Here is a 19,045-nt window from a genome sequence, read left to right on the forward strand (position 1 = left end):
AAAAAAAAAAATGTACAATTTCATTAATGTTTTCTGTATATTCCTCTCTACAATACGAGTTTCCTCTACATAGCATCACTTTTTCGTGCCGATCATTTAACCAGAAAAATATACACATCGAGTCTTTTTTTAAATTGCCATGCAAATAACGGTTGTAAATTATATCATGCAAATAGAAAATCTAAAAAGAAAATATCTTCAAAGAGCATTTCTTTATTAACTGACGTTGAGAGTTTGTGAACTTTAAGAATTAACTAATTAGTGATCCGACAGTTTGACGCAAATGCAAAAAAAAAATGTAAACAATTTGTTTATTAATGTTTTCTGTATATTTCTTTCTACATTCCGAGTTTCCTCTACATAGCATCACTCTTTCATGCCGATTGTTTAACCAGACAAGTCACCAAAACGTTGAATGACAAAGCGACATGAAGATTTCTGTTTCCATGGTGTCGGAGCTGGTATACATTTCAACATTTCTTGTAAACCAATAGTAAATACATAAGATAATTTTGGACGATGACTAAGTAATCCCGGCGAAGTTTCATTATAAATATATGTGTTTTTCACTGCACTCAGTGATTGTATACTTCATTATAGCTAAAACAGTTGATGCAATGGAAACTACTCGTCTTTTAACGAGGCAGAACTATCCTAATTGCAGTGAGTCGAGATCAACATTACCAACGTGGTTTTTCCAAACAACAAAATGGTCGCTAGTGTTGCTATATTTAACAATTAAAGGATTGTTAGATTGCATTTATTGGAGATATAAATGCAATCTAGGTGGCAGATAAATAGAATAGCGCCCGTTAGGACGCAATGGATATTTATCTGCCACACATTATTATTATTCAGGAACAAAAATATTCTTTTGGCTATAAGGGTTTTATCGTCGTTCCTAAATCATGTTGTAGAATACCGTTATACGTATTTCTGTATGCTGTGACAATGGGGGAGGGGTGTAATCAATTATCTGTACATCTCTATCCTGAATATAGTCCTGCTTTCTATAAACTCGCCATAACGTGATATCCTTGGGGGTTTATTGTTTTAATGATAAACTCGAGAGACCAGTACGTAAGAAATCCCAAAAATGACATTATAGTATATTTACCTATACCATTGACTCTGAACATCATTTGATATGAACGTCAGTTGCTATGGACGTCAGCTGCTATGGACGTCAGTTGCAATGGACGTCAGTTGCTATGGACGTCAGCTGCTATGGACATCAGTTGGTATGGATGTCAGTTGATATGAACGTCAGTTGCTATGAACGTCAGTTGCTATGGACGTCAGTTGGTATGGACGTCAGTTGCTATGAACGTTAGTTGCTATGAACGTCAGTTGATAAGAACGTCAGTTGCTATGGACGTCAGTTGGTATATGACCTACACCACACCTGTTAGTCAACATGATTTATAAATTGGCAACAATTATCACCTTCAATATAACAGTTTAACTGTAAGAGTACAAATATGAATAGAAATACAGTATCGTTATACCACCTCATTTTAACATTCTGTCTACATCATTAATCAAACCTGGTTTCCAGATAGAAGACGTATGATGGTAAACTGTGAATTAGGCACACCCCGAGTACGTCATCATATCCTGTGTATTACTATACCACAATCATTGCTGATAGAGAAACCTTACTGATAGCCAGAAACATGAACGACAAAGAAACATCCAAACTGCTGTTCCGAAGTGTAATGAAGGGGAATTTTAAATCCGTGAAGATTTTAGTAGACGGAGGAGCAGACGTCAACATCTGTGATAAGAACGGACTAACTCCTCTTATGGTAGCGTGTCAAGAATTTAACCTATCGTCCAGGTCAAACCTGAATACTTCCTCTCCCAAGTACAAAATTGTGGAATATTTACTCCAGTATGGCGCAAATACTGCTATAGAATATTCAAATGGACAATCGGTAACTAAACTAGAACTGCATTCCTGTTTGGATGAATTATTGACAAAATGGATGAAGAAAGACATTAACTGACATTCATAAGTGAATAGATGAAGAAGATGGCAGTCATACCCCCTCAAAGAGCTGTATATATCGGGGTACTCCGGGCTACAGTGCAAACTTTCATCACATAACGACACGTCTTGTGGAGGTTGAGAAGAACTGGTGAACCGCAGACAGGCTGTTGTAAAAAACATATTCTTATTAATTTACTGTGGTACTTAGTTGGTAGCGTTGGCTTTATATCTGTATCATAAATGAATGATTTGTTATATAAAAAATATGGTTAAACCGATTTTTGATCTTTGTTGTTGATGTCGTTTCTAATTTGCTTTCGTTTTGAATGTCTAATGTATAATCTAATGGTTTAAGTATTGAACCATTTTTATGCTACATGTATGGAGATATAACAACCATTTTTTATGCTACATGTATGGAGATATAACAAAAAAGTCGGAATGTACTGAAAATTTTGTGTAATCTCTACATACACTTTATATTACTATAAACATTATAGAGTGCACTCTTGAACATACTTTATATTTCTCCTACAAAATGCATCGTTTGTTTGTTTGCTTGTTATTGGGTTTTCGGCCCATCAACAACTAAGGTCATTTAGGGCCAAACTACAAGGCAGGCATTAATATCAGGATATAAACAAGAACTGTATCTAAACGATAAGGATAAGAAAAACACAAGTAAAAACTAAAACACAAATTGTAAATTAAAATATTTAATAAAAAGAGTTGCATAGGATAAAATAGTTTTGCACAATGTTGATGAAATGGTGAGTGTTGCGTTGATATGATGATAAGATGAGAAAACGTTCATTTTTTTTCTTAAAATGTCGATCTCTTTGAGATAATTGAAAATACGATTATGTCTCACGACATTGAACAAAGTGTACACAGTAAAATTGATCTCGTATATGTTTAAAATCAATACATTGCAATAAAACATGCTCCACTGTGAGAGGAGAATCACATGTATGGAATATGGAAGGATCCTCCCCTCTCAATAGATAGGAATGTGTAAAATATGTGTGTCCAGTTCGGAACCGAGAGAGAACAACTTCCTCTCTGCGGTCTCTCCGACTGGAAAGTTTAGGATTAAGTGTTGGTTGTATTTTAAACAGTTTATTGTTTGTTTCGGTAGACCACCTTTATTGCCAATGGGGTTTAATGGCTGACTGAATTTAAGATTTGATGTCGGTGTGAGGTAGTTTCAAATTTGTTTGTGCTAGGCGAAGAACAGTTTTAGCTGCTTTGTCGGCCTTTTCATTCCCCTTTATACCCACATGACTGGGAATCCAGTGATAAGTAATTTGACTTTAAGAAGATAATCGAAATTTTCGGATCAACAGATTTTAGATTAATGTGTTTCTGGGGTTTCTTGATTTCAAAGCTTGAAGGACCGAAAGAGAGTCGAAACAGATGATTGCCTTTTCAATGCGGTGTTCTTCTATATGGTCAAGTTCCAGACCGATTGCACGTGCTTCCGCAGAGAAAATGGAGGCAACATCCGGGATTCGGCTAGAGGAACAGTGAATAGATGTACAGCATGCTGCCGCAACATCATCGCCATCTTTTGAGCCGTCAGTGTAGATCTGAACATGGTCAGGGAAAGCCCTAATGCGCTCCCAAAAAGAGGATTAAATGCATCGTAGGAACCTGCATATTCACAATAAATATTGATTATGTTCAAGATTGCTCTCTATTGTTTCCGAAAAAAAAACAAAAAAAAACGGAACCCCACGAGTCATCGCTCTATCGTTTGTGACGGAAACCCACGAGTTGCCACTGTATCGTTTGTCGCGGAGACCTACGAGTTGTCGCTCTATCGTTTGTCACGGAGACCTACGAGTTGCCGCTCTATCGTTTGTGACGGAGACCCACGGGTCACCGCTCTATCGTTTGTGACGAAAACCCAAAAGTCACCACTGTATCTTTTGTGAAGGAAACATGCAAGTCGCCGCTCTATAGTTTGTGACGAAGACTTTTGAGTCGCCGCTCTATCGTTTGTGACAGAGAACCACGAGTCACTTACCTATAGTTTGTGACGGAGACCCACGAGTCATCACTCTATAGTTTTTTTGGTTGTTTTTTTATATTTTTTATTTTTCAAAACATTTTATAGTACATAACATAATACAGGCATATACACATTCACTCTGACATACCATATACATTATACATGTATAGTAATTACAATCATATGAAGTACATACATACATCTATTACATAGATTTATACATACACACATATATTGTAAATCATATGTATAGTAGTTACATATTTCCTTATAAACATACATACTTACATGCATACATAGATACCTATATACAAGCATACTTACAAAGCATACGTGCACAGGTACATATATAGTGTTGAAGTTATTTAAGGATTAACTTGAATATATTTTTTTATGTTATGGAGATATAACATAAAAATCTGAGTGTACTCTAAATAAACCGCGAAGCGGTTTAAGATGAGAGTACACTCAGATTTTTGTGTTATGTCTCCATAACATAAAAAATCTATTCATATTAATCCCTATAATTCAATTTACTAAAGATAATCTCTTCAACATTTAAAATTCATTTTGGGACTCTTTTGTCTATGAAATTATTACGCCTTCATCTCAGCCAATCAGAAGCGACGTTACAAACGGCGACGCCATTTTTTTCCTTTATGGTCTGATAAAGTAAATTTTTAAGCCAATGAAAATGCTCGTAACAAGCAAAATTGAATTATATACATATATAACACACATATACATACATACATACACACCCTAACATATGCACACACCCTTGTATACCTTCACACACTCTTCACTCATACACAAAGGAAAGAAAATCATCATTTTTATTATCAACTATACATCAAACACTTAAATTTGGAGAGGGGGTGAGAAAAAGAGGGAAGAAAGAGAAAGAGAGAGAGAGATCCCACAACTGCTATAAGATAAAGAAGAAAAAGAACAAAAAAACATTTTTTCTAAAAAGGCAAAGTCAGGAATTAAAATTAAAGTTTTGGTTTCACACATGCATGTTAAATTTTTATAGCTACATTTCATAAATGTTTCCATTTTCTCCAATTATTGTCAAATTTCCTTTTTATATTTTCATTCCTATAAGATGTGGTAAATTTCACAGTATTGAAATGATCTTTAATAGTATTGATAAGGGCGTCAAGACTTAAGGATTTATGTAGACATCTACTTTTATATATATAGTGTTTGATTAAGATTATAATTTCGTTATCAACAATGTTAGCTACAGGAGACAATATTCCGAAAAGAATTGATTCTTTATTTAAAACAACAGGAATAAATAAAATGTCACTCATATTTTCAAATTGCTGTAATAGCTTTTGTACTTCACAACATTCCCATATACAGTGAATAATAGTTTCTCTTTCCTTATTACAGAGTGAACATAATGGGCTAGGATACAACTTTGTTTTGTAAAGAAAAGTATTCGTTACTAAAATATGGTGTATAATTCTAACCTGAAACCATTGTAGTTTGGAACTTTTTGTGACAGAAAAGGGTATTTTAAGTATTTTTTGCCATTTTTCATTATCAAATTCAAAATCAAAATATTCATTCCATTTCTTGATACCATTTGGAGTGGGAGGTGGTGAAATTAAGCATTTGTAGAAATCTTTAGACCCCTTTTTGTTCATAAAAAAATATTTCTAATAAATGTGGCAAGAAAGGTTGGGCTAGCCTTTTCATTTGAAAATTATACTTTTGAAGAAAGCGTTTCACTGCAGTAACCACACCATGATACTGAAGGAAATTTGTATTAATCCTGAAATTTTGAAGAAATTCATCAAATGAATAAAAAGTCATATCATCAGTGTTTTTAACAAGGTCGTTGACTGTAAAAATTGATGCCTTAAACCTATTTGGATAAAAAACATAATTATTTCCAACTTGAATATCATTATTATACCATAGCGTTGTTTTCAAGATAGAATCCTGTGTAACATTTCTCAGAAACATAGAGTTATTCATTCTGACCCAGGCTTTAAAAACATCTTTCCATTTTTTTGCATGAGGAGGCACAAACACAAATGAATTCTTTGCCACAATTTTGTAATTTATTTTAGTCTATAGCAGTATTCAGAAGCAAATTCCATTTACTAGAAGACTGAAATATTCTTCTTACCCAGCCTAATTTTAGTGAATCAATAAAAGAACGTACATCAATCATTTTTAACCCGCCTTCTGTGTAATTTTGAATAATAATATTTTTTTTTATTTTATGTGGTTTGTTATCTTACAGGAAATCATATAATAGAGAGTTCAATTTATTAATAAATTTCTCAGGAGGATTAGGCAAAGTAATGAACAGGTAGTTAAGCTGTGAAATTAATAAAGATTTTATTATGTTAATTCTACCAAGTGGTGTCAAATTTCTCCTGCTCCATACATTTAAAAGTGATTTTAGTTTTCTTTTTATCAAAATTATCTTGGGGATTTCATTTAAATCCTACAAAGCTAAATTTATTTTTCTCTAAATTTATCCTTTCCCAAAATAAAATTCAGTTCTGGCAAGAAGGTTTCTTGACTATATTTGCAACTACCTATCCAAATAACTTGTGTCTTACTCGTATTAATAGAAAGCCCTGAAATTCTGGCAAAGTGGTTCAATTCAACAATAGATTCCCTTAAAGATCTTTCTGAACCGTCTAATATTAAACCGGTATCATCAGCATATTGTACATTTAAAATATTTACATTTTGAAGTTCAATCCCTTTGATATTTTTATTATTTCTTATTCTAACAGCTAAAATTTCAACACACAGAATGAAGAGGTATGGGGCGATCGGATCCCCTTGACGACAACCACGATGAATGCTGAGTGGGGAAGAAATATTACCACCCTGATTTATGACTGAAAACACATTTTTATGCAAAGTTTTGACCCAGTTTCTAATATCTATTCCAAAATTAAAATATTCTAAAACTTTATCAATAAAACCCAATGACACAGAATCAAATGCTTTCTCGAAATCAATCATAAGTAACATACCTGGAATGTTTAGATCTTCTGCATACTGCATGACATCATATACTGTACGAATATTTTCACCAATGTAGCGCCCATACAAAAAAACCTGTCTGATCTTCATTAATAAGTTTTCATTATACCAGAAGCAATTTTATATGTGATGTTTAAAGAGAAATGGGTCTCCAATTTTTGAGGAAGTGACATGGTTTATCTCCCTTGGGGATACATGTAATTACACCTTGTCTCTGAGTAATAGATAGCTGGCCAATTGAAAAACTGTGGTTAATTGAGCGAACAACAAAATCCCCTATATAACTCCAGAATACCTTAAAAACTTCTGCTGTAAAACAATCTGCACCTGGACTCTTATTGTTTTTCATATTTTTCAAAACGAAACCTGCTTCTTTAAAAGATATTTTACCTTCAAGATTGTTTGATTCATTCTCACTCACATTACTCTATAGTTTGTTACGTCAAAAAAGAGTACGTCAGTATTTAGATAATGGGGAAATATGATCTTTGTTACCACATGACACGAGAAATGCAGCGTGGACATGACAGGTAGACGCAGCTTATGAATCTGGGGAGGAATAAGTGCATTGAACGCAATGAAGCTTTGAACTGACAATGTTGTTGTCGAGAGGGATATGTGAGAATGGCTGGTCGGTACAAAATACTACTTATCATGAGAAAAGTTACTATTTTTACCTCGAATTTGTTAAAGAGATATTTATTGCGATAATTGTTCGTATACATATTGATAATGGTGGCTTCGTAAAACTTTTTTGTTTTGGTTTTGTTCTTTGCTATTGCTGTATTTATATGTTTATTTTCACAAAAACTAAGCTCTTTTGATAGAAGGACCGGTGACAACACTTCATGCATTTGACACGTACACTTTAGATTCGTATTGAAGCTATCACGCACATGTTCACCTATTCAATCATACATGCATCTAACTTATAATCGTACATTTAATTAAGCTTTCGTTGGCATTTACAGCAGAATACCAGTTAGTTATGACCTCGAAAAAACGTTTGTCGAGTAGCACTACACATTCATAGTTTGTTAGTTTGTTTGTTTGATTTATTAACGTCCTATTAACAGCTATGGTCATGTAAGGACGGCCTCCCATGTATGCGGTGTGTTGCGTGTATGTTGTGCGAGGTGAGTGTACTGGGAGACTGCGGTATGTTCGTGTTGTGTCTTCTTGTATAGTGGAACTGTTGCCCTTTTTATAGTGCTATATCACTGAAGCATGCCGTCGAAGACACCAAGCAACACACCCCACCCGGTCACATTAAACTGACAACGGGCGAACCAGTCGTCCCACTCCCTGTATGCTGAACGCTAAGCAGGAGCAGAAACTACCACTTTTATAGACTTTGGTGTGTCTCGGCCAGGGGACAGAACCCAGAGCCTACCTCACAGGGGCGAACGCTCATTTCAAGGCCAAAAGTGAGGCGGTGCCAAGGGAGGCATTAGGAAAGATAAAGTCAGTTAGGAAGAAGAGAAAAGATAAGATCCTAATTTTAGTCGCCTTTTACGATCATGCAATAGGGGCAGCAGGTACAATTCTAACGCCCTAAATGCAGGGCCAACACATTCATAGTAACCACAGTTTATTAACAAAGAAACTCCAAGTACATGTATTATTTTTTTTAAAGAATAAGTGTAATGTTTTATATTTTACTGGTTGCAACGACAGAATCTTTATCTAACAGCTAACTTTCATAATATATTGTCGTGTTTAAATTAGTTATTTATATGGACTCGCTTGCAGTGTAACAAAAAGGACGTCTGTGTTCTTCCAACATTTATTTTCAACTGTTATATGTACAGGTACATAACAATTTCCAGTGATGGCCGGACACATATTCCGGAAGAGTACAAAATAACATACAAAGACATTAAAATTCCGGATACACACTTGATGGTCAATAAAATATATATTTGAGAAACACATTTATATAACAATAGGTATATTTTACTACTGTGAGATAACAGGAATATAAACAGGCTCTGATACCTAATAAAATAAACATGTGCATTTGTATACTGACAATGTTTTTTTTTTCTAAACAAACACACACGTTTGTTGGTGCGACATGAATATCTGTGGTGAATTATTTGGCAATCCACATAAATTACTTCTACGAAATGAATCTTGATGCCCATATTAGCTTGATCAAATGTATATTAACATTGATTTATTATGATTACATGGCGATGAATTTTATTTGTGATAGTCTTTTACGTGGCTTATCAATCCAAACAAGTGACTTGTCCAAATTCTTAGCCCCTTCCTTCGAATATTGCGTTTATAAACGTTTATATGTTTTATTATGTAAATGCTAAAATAAGGCAAATAAACAACAAGACATTCTAGATATGACTGTGCATGTATGACTTTTCTTTGGTAATTATTGGTTATATATAACGTTGTATATATGAAGTGGAATGCTGTGCGGCAACCATTTCAAGTTAGAAAAAAAATAATGAAAAACTCACGGTCTAATCCAAATTTGAAAATTTTACCTTGTCACTCGAAATCCGAATCTTTTTATTCGAAACTCGAAAAAGTTCACTCGAATCCGAGATAGACTAATAGAAATTTACATGGGCATGTCAGGTGGACAGGGATATCTCAACCCGAGTGAAAGATTTTGGCTGGTCAACCCGAGGCATGCCGAGGGTTGAGAGTTCAACCCGAGGCTTCCCGAGGGTTGAGAGTCAAAATCTTTTGCGAGGGCTGAGATATCTCTGTTCACCTGACAGGCCCATGTTTGATTCATTTTCTCTCATACTTTAACGAGAAATGGTGACAATTCAGTTGATATGAACGTTGCTCTGCGTAAAAATGGTCGCCGCATGTATTGATGACGTCACTGTCTAGCGCGTGTGAGGTGTCTTTTCCCTACCCTGGTAAAAGACAGAGTTATCTTTTCCCTAGCAAGTATGGGAGAAAAAAGAATTCCTCCTTCACGTTCGTGTATTTAGGCTCATTTTTCATCAATATACATGCTTGTTCGACAAATACCCCATCTCTGTGGTGTTTATATCTCCGATAATTACACTGTTACATGGTTATATATAAGTTGAAAGGATTATTGTTTGTGCCTTTTTATAATCCCTTAAATCCGTCAAATTATTTCAAATTTATCATTGACTTGATATGTTTCTCTTAGATATGTGCATTAATGTATCTGATTCCCTATAAATAACGAATTTATACTGAGCTCTATTGTTTCTTACAGACAATTCGTCAAAATAGGCCAAAAATAACGACATTTTCAAATTTCCTTAATTTGAGCATGCTTTGATAGTTACCATGACAATAATGTACCAAATAATTAAAAAAGTAAACAAATTACTTGAAACAATATACAGTCCTTCGTGATGTATGTAGGTGGATTTGTTTAAAGATGTTTTGTAACAGATAAGTTATATGTAAACCAAGGTAATTCATTGGTGAAATTATTATCCAATACCTTCCTCCTTGATTTTAGTGCTCACTCGAGCTGAAGCTATCAACCAACGAAAATCAATTTTCGACAATTTACAACACACAATTGGATTATCACCCTTTTTAGGCTTTTACGTACAGCTTTTGCTTTTTGTTAGTACCACATATGATCAAGTTAATGTGCTGAAGACACTAACAGAACTTAAATAGCTTATTTGCGTCAATAGCCTCAGCTGGTTGACGTAAGAAGTGAATGTGAGTACAAGGCTGTGGGCTACTTTTTCGCACTTTATCCTATCGGGAAACTATAAATACTGAGCTCTTCATCATCCCTCTGTATACCTGCACCAGCTCGTCGGTACAGAAGCCTTACAGACTGCCAGCAACATGAACGATAGAGTGACATCCAAACTTCTGTTCCGAAGTGTAATGAAAGGGAATTTTAAATCCGTGAAGATTTTAGTAGACGGAGGAGCAGACGTACACATCTCTGACAAGAACGGTCGAACTCCTCTTATGGTAGCGTGTCAAGAATTAAATATATCGTCCAGGTCAACCATGAATACATCATGTCCTAGGTTCAAAATTGTGGAATATCTGCTCCAGCATGGCGCAGAACCTGTAGCAGACTATTTAAATGGACAATCGACTGTTAGAATTAGTCTACCGTCTTGTTTGGACAACGTACGCAAGAGTAAGAGTCAACAACATTCACAATTGTTCAAAATGGATGAGAGAAAGTGCAAATCTAAGGAAGAAAACAGCAGTGATTCATCAAAAAGGGCACTTTTAATTTTCGGCTATCCCAGGCGAGAAAATGAAAAGGCGCTTCGGTACATAGACAGTTAGAAGAACTAGTAAAAATGCATGACCGACACCGATAAAAGTAACATGCATATAAACGTCATTCAGGGTTGATGGACCTCAGGAGAAATGAAAGAGGAAGTGGACCACTGCGATAGGAAGGAAGCTACCAGTTCGGTATAGAAATACGACGGCTTTATGAACAATGGATTTAAGAGACTTGAAATTATAGTTATGTGATACTAGCTTTCTTATCGTGTAAGCATATGATGTATTACTGGTATGTATATTACTGCTGTTAAATATAAAAAAATCCAATGTAAAAGAAAAGCCAGCAATCAAATATAGATAACTTTTAAATAATTTGTGTCCTTTTTAGATAATGTTCAGATTCATTCTTTTAAATATCGCAAGGTGAAGTGAATAAAGGTCATTTTTGATTGGTGAATTAAATGCTGCTTAACGTTAGGATCTGTCGAGCCAGACTAGATAGCCGGACTGATCGCTGACCTTTCGTTGGTCAAATGTACTTGTCCGGTTCTCATGGTTTTACTGCTTTGCAATTAGCGGGCGGCTACCGACATCCGAAACAGGCTGCTTGTGCCGACACCCGGATAACCATGGGACATGGTGAACGCATGAGAAAATCAGCCATGGGTTTTTTTTGGGGAAATGAATTTGCTTCTAGGTAAATGACTATGAAAATAACTTTTATGAAAGATTATTTTTTAAGACACGTTATTGACGCTCAGAACAACAACATATTTTGGTCGGTTTATGTACGTCCTTTTAACGTCAATTTCCATTTAAGGACGGATTCTTATTGTGTGAATTGTATTTGTGTGAATGTCTGTAAATTTCGGGAAGCTGTGGTGTGTTCGTTTTGTGTCTATTTGTAATAGTGGAAACTACTGCCAATTTTATAGTGCGATATTACTGAAACATAGTATATAGTTGTACGTTGTGTTTATAACAGTTTGTGATTGAGTATGATGATTAAATGTATCGTTATTTTGTTCGTGTTTGCAATAAAGAAGTGAAGCAAACTATATATTCTTATTGAACACAAATATAACGAAAATAAAACCTACATCTTATATCTTTTTTATTGTATTTTCTTAAATATAATTTCACCTTACAGTACGTCATTTATATTTACCGTCATTCAGGAGTTGTCTCCTACATTTATGGCTGTCTGGTAAATAATGCATCTGTACTAAAAAATGTACATTCATATTCAGAATATATCACCTTGATGAAATATTGAAATAAAGTAATTTTTATAAGCTTATCCAGGGAATCCTAAAAAGTATTCTTGAAAACTGTAAAACAAACATTATGCTTGAAAACTGCGACCTGTTGTTTTGTCCTGGAAGTTTTCAGATAGCCTCCGTCATTCTGTTTGGCGTCGTCACGATGTGTGAGTCATTCGTATCAAGAGGCTTGGGAACCTCACATTGACACGTCCTCAAGTAGCGTACATCTTGGCACAGATGTATACGACTACTGGGAATATCATGGAGAACTTCATGGGTACGTCTTTACCAGCTCCATTTTTAGAATCACTAGTGGAATTCGTTGAGCCGGCATCAGTCGTTCCAGGCGGCTGTGTGGTTACTTGCGTTACTGTTGTCGTTGGTGGTTCTGTACTTGAACTAATGCCGTCCGCATCTAAAAAACAATAACTTTTGTTAATCAAGACAATATACACTAGTAGTTATGTTAATTTGATAAAACACAAATATGCGAACTCCCTCACATTTGATGATCTCTATACTTACTTAACATATGTGGTTCAGTTCGAATAGATTTAAAGTCTCATCATTTTAAATGACATTTTGTCAGTGTATGACAATTATATTTTTGTCGAGCCAAACGAGATGAAATAACTAATAACACAAAACAAAAACAATTAAATATGCTGTAACTTATTTCGTACATTATTCAACAACTAGTACATGTATTCCGTCTTTGCATATCACAGAGTTAGGTCCCTTGCGGGTAGGTATCGATTGTTACGTCACTATTTTGAGAGCACAATTCACGTCGTTTTCTCTGATACGTATGACGTTATGCTCGCAAACACATGACGTCACAATCAATGCCTACCCACAAGGGCAGATAACTCTGTAATATGCAAATACGGAATATGCATATGTATATTAATACGAATGGCAATCGACAGCAGTTGTCATGCGAGTTCGTTTACGAGATCTGAATGAGATACTTATTAATCAAGAGTTCACCTGCATGGTTTTGTTTATGCGGTATTTTCACTAGTCAAATTTTCACTCATTTTGTGTTTCTTAAAGGGACAATTCAGTCTAAGAGAACATTAAAATTTGTACATATATCGAAACAAAACCAGTTCTAATTGAAATTAGATCAGTCGGTTTTACTGTGATATGTTTGAAAAGCCCATGGTCGTGACATGCGTGTAGATGTTAAAACTCGCTCGCTGTCCGCAATTACACATTGTGGTCGAACTTCTTGTATGCCGAACCCTGTCCCTTGCTCGTAGAGTAATGCAACTTTAGTCTAGAACTGCTCAAATCGCTCTAACAGTAGTATGTTTACCTTATTAGGTGAATTGTCTTGCCTTAAAAATCATTTTATCACCTTCTCAGTGCTTATGTACTTTATTTGTTTAAAGATGCTCCACCGCCGACAAATGGTATTTTTTCACTATCAAAAACAGGAGCAGACGATTTAGTAATGTTCATCAGTTACAAAAGTTACTTACTTTACACCATTACCACCATTGAAAAGTTTGAGCTTCTAATTTTACTTCAAGTTAAAAATATAAAAAATAATTAATTGCATCCCGAAAAAATTCCGTGCCGTTATATCCTATATGGAATGAAGTACGGATTTCTCATGCACCAAAGGCAAAATAAATTATTTTATATCATTTTTTTGTGTTAATTAGACATATATGTACACAATTAAACACCAATTATTGTTAAAATAATTAATATCATTTATGCTCTGTCGGCGGTAGAGCATCTTTAACGTGCGTGACTTTGGCTCGGGTATAGGTACATCGTCCATATTGTACCTGTTTAAGTTATGTAAAAGAATTAGCCTGAGTGAATTGTCCCTTTAAAGAGTATTGATCAAACACGATCACAATTTAATTATTTTCCATTTATTCCCTCATTGTCCGAGACAAAAAAAATAAACAATAAGTAACAGCATATCAGGTTTATAAAATAAGCATACGTTGGAGTACGAGCGAATGACGAAGGGAAACAGTCATGACTAAAATCAACTTTTGGTCGTAAAACTGTGAAGTGACAGAAATATGGTGCTCAAAAAATACTTCTATTTTAAGCCATGTCGATTATTTTATTGCACATTTATTTAAACAGCGTGCACGATGTGATGTTCACATGTTCCAGTATTAATCCTCAAATGAAATAGGTTTCAATTATTGACCTTTCTAGATGTTGTTAGAGATAGAGTTGTACTTGCTGACCTCCTCGTGAAAGGCGACTAAATTTAGAGTAATATAGAAGTTATAGGGACAATACTATAACCAACCAATTATGCTATACTAACCCAAAGTATAATTGCTATCTAAATTACTATTCGTTTGGTGTAATTCCGACAAAATAAATGTGTTTGTTGAATAATACACAAACAAAAACGATACAAAAACACATTTTCTAGTTTGTTTATAGTCAGTAAGAATAGAATGAATAACGAGATTTTATTGATTTATTTATTTTTGCGGAATTTCTTACAAGATGATGCCCGCGTGTAAATGTTTAGCAAGATCATATATATTAACATATACTTTCCACACGTGTGTTAGCTAACATTCTCTTAAAATTAGCGTTGAGCCTTTAAACTTCATTAGTGTAAATACTGCATTCTAAAGGAAATCATCGGTATCTATAAACTTAAACATACGTCAATTGTATACTTATAGTGTAGATATGTCTTTGTTCTTGAAAATAAAATAAAAAATATTAATCAAACAAGGACACTTACCATAAAATGTGAGGAGCAGGACTACGAGTGAAATGCAGTAGAAGGGAAGATACATCTGTATTAAAAACAGGAAGTTATTATTTCCTTTGTATGAAATTACAAACATAAAATGTATTAAATAACAGTTCGTCACTATATCGACGCATTTAAAAAACAGGAAGATTCAATTATTATTTCCTCCTGTATGTAATTACAAATACTAAAGATAATGTTTTAAATATCAACTGACGCAATAGAAAATTGCGATTGGGACCTAGGACTATTGAATTACTGTGTAATTAGGACCTAGGACTATTGAATTGCTGTGTAATTGGGACCTAGGACTATTGAATTACTGTGTAATTGGGACCTAGGACTATTGAATTACTGTGTAATTGGGACCTAGGACTATTGAATTACTGTGTAATTGGGACTTAGGACTATTGAATTACTGTGTAATTGGGACTTAGGACTATTGAATTATTGTGTGATTGGGACCTAGGACTATTGAATTACTGATGATAGTTAACATGATTATTGGGACCTAAGACTATTGAATTACTGATGATAGTTAACATGATTATTGGGACCTAGGACTATTTAACTTCTGATTATACTGATGAAGATTAATATTATTCGTAACACGACTGGATTTAAATTATTGTATTTCATAATTACTACATTGACAACATCAACCAATAGATTAATTACCCATCAAGAAAAAGTTATTTCATAACGAATACAAATTATTGCCATATTTAACAGAATTCAGGCTAAAATGTTTTTATTGATAGGCCACAAGTCATCGTAGTAAAATCATGTTCTTATAATCAATGTTAGAATCTTCTATACAATTGGTGAAACTTTTAATTTCGTCTTTTCTGACAAGGTCTGAATATTTCTAACCCTGTTTGAAATAATCGATTTCAAGGAAACAACAAAAGAAAAGGATAAGAGAGAGATATGGAGTGAGAGAGAAAGAGAGAGAGAGAGAGATAGAGAGAGAGATTTATAAAGTTCAGGTAATACATTCATGGTCTGATTTATGCACGCTATAAATGATTAGGTGTTGATTCTGTGAATAATATTAAGTAAATATTGGAAAGTTTAATTAATATTGAATTAAAAAAGTTAATTATACGAATTTCAAAGTATACTACATTGCCATATTATTTGTTTTTTAGCTAATAGCTTGAAATTTTCTACTTTCTGAGAGGACTGGGTTACGTTTAAAAATGTTTCGTTAAGAAAACCGTAACTAGCTAGAAGTTTAAATCCGTACATAACTAATTTGTAATTCATTTAAAAAACAAAAGGTGTGATAAACAGTGGCGTTCTGGCAATGGCATACAGGAACGGGACGTCAAGGTCTAGTTTACAATATTTTCAAAATTTTTTGCACATAAATATGTAATATGATGGATAAAAGATTAAAAAAACATGTATTGCATTAAATGTATTTCATATGAAAATATAAAATAAAAAATGAACTTAAATATAAGATATGAAAATAAAATTTATAAAGATAGAGTATCACTTGAAAGTTGCCTTCTATTGACGTTACCAGACTTGTAATAGACACATGTACCTACCGTGCTATGATGTTGATACCCCTGCTGAATGGTTAGGACGGCTTAGGGTGTTGTCACAACGGACGTTTTTATATCGTATGTCTCCGGTCAATATTTTTTCATGTCACGTGATAGACTATCAAACATTGTATCGTTATTACGTCACCTTCCTTCTTTATATTTCAAATGTCAATCAAAATTGTAAAGCATAAGGATGGAATTAAACTAAGGCAGACAAGGCACACGAGCTGATTTGTTCTTTCCTTGTTCTGTTTTACTATTGGTTAGTACTATAAATACCACTGAATGAAAAAAAAAAGTAAACAAAACACAATTTTGTTATTTCTGCAGTTAAATAGCCATCAAAGTGGTATTACCACGATACCAGGATAGACAGGTGTCGTTTAGTATTATAAGGCCTTTCTAATAAGAGAAAATTAAAACCCAGTTTTCAGTTTCCTCATTTCAGAGAAGTCGAATGTCAAGTTCGCGTTTTATATTACACCTTTCCCTTTATGTCTATATTAAGTATGGAGTAAATCAACAAGGAAGGCACGGAGATATCCTTCCTTATTAATGATAAAACATTATCTTAACAGATACATTAATAAAACGAAAATATCTTAAAATTCACACATCCAATTTTGTTCCGGAATCTCTAACCCATTCTGGGGAAGACTATGGGAATATCATCTCTATGTATTATTAGTAAACTGCACTTTGTGGGTGCTGTTTAAAGTTTCTTTATGTCTTATTAAAATTCCTTGATGTTTTCGCAAAAAAATAAATGTTATACAATCGCAAAAACCGTCATCATTTCTATTAAAGTGAATACGACAAAAGCCGTCATCATTTCATATAGAAAAAAAATCAGACAAAACCGACGTCATTTCTATATAAAAGTTAATCAGACAAAAAACTGTCATCATTTCTATATAAAAGATAATCAGACAAAACCGACGTCATTTCTATATAAAAGTTTATCAGACAAAACCGACGTCATTTCTATATAAAAAGTTAATCAGACAAAACCGTCATCATTTCTATATAAAAGTTAATCAGACAAAACTGTCATATCATTTATCATTTCTATATAAAAGTTAATCAGACAAAACCGTCATCATTTCTATATAAAAGTTAATCAGACAAAACCGTCATCATTTCTATATAAAAAGTTAATCACGACAAAACCGTCATCATATTTAATATATATAAAAGTTAATCACACAAAACGTCATCATTTCTATATAAAAGTTAATCAGACAAAACTGTCATCATTTCTATATAAAAGTTAATCACACAAAACTGTCATCATTTCTATATAAAAGTTAATCAGACAAAACTGTCATCATTTCTATATAAAAGTTAATCAGACAAAACTGTCATCATTTCTATATTAAAGTTAATCACACAAAACTGTCATCATTTCTATATAAAAGTTAATCAGACAAAACCGTCATCATTTCTATATAAAAGTTAATCAGACAAAACCGTCATCATTTCTATATAAAAGTTAATCACACAAAACCGTCATCATTTCTATATAAAAGTTAATCAGACAAAACCGTCATCATTTCTATATAAAAGTTAATCAGACAAAACCGTCATCATTTCTATATAAAAGTTAATCAGACAAAACTGTCATCATTTCTATATAAAAGTTAATCAGACAAAACCGTCATCATTTCTATATAAAAGTTAATCAGACAAAACCGTCATCATTTCTATATAAAAGTTAATCAGACAAAACTGTCATCATTTCTATATAAAAGTTAATCAGACAAAACCGTCATCATTTCTATATAAAAGTTAATCAGACAAAACCGTGTCATCATTTCTATATAAAAGTTAATCACACAAAACTGTCATCATTTCTATATAAAAGTTAATCAGACAAAACCGTCATCATTTCTATATAAAAGTTAATCACACAAAACCGTCATCATTTCTATATAAAAGTTAATCAGACAAAACCGTCATCATTTCTATATTAAAAAGTTAATCAGACAAAACTGTCATCATTTCTATATAAAAAGTTAATCAGACAAAAAAATTTCTTATAAAAGTTAATCACACACTGTCATCATTTCTATATAAAAGTTAATCACACAAAACTGTCATCATTTATCTATAAAAAGTTAATCAGACAAAACTGTCATCATTTCTATATAAAAGTTAATCAGACAAAACTGTCATATAAAAGTTTTCTCATATATAAAAGTTAATCAG

General features: G+C 33.5%; 1 long non-coding RNA gene across 1 annotated transcript; it reads right to left on the bottom strand.

The window, feature by feature from the left end:
* Positions 1-12,358: 12,358 nt before the first annotated feature.
* On the bottom strand, positions 12,359-16,993 carry LOC138314984 (uncharacterized). The gene is made up of 3 exons (XR_011207444.1): positions 16,838-16,993; positions 15,267-15,321; positions 12,359-12,941 (listed from the first exon to the last, which is right to left on the bottom strand). It is a non-coding gene; the product is annotated as an uncharacterized lncRNA (long non-coding RNA).
* Positions 16,994-19,045: the final 2,052 nt, after the last annotated feature.

This window comes from Argopecten irradians, chromosome 1 (assembly GCF_041381155.1).
Source record: "Argopecten irradians isolate NY chromosome 1, Ai_NY, whole genome shotgun sequence".
In the NCBI taxonomy this organism is placed as follows: domain Eukaryota; kingdom Metazoa; phylum Mollusca; class Bivalvia; order Pectinida; family Pectinidae; genus Argopecten; species Argopecten irradians.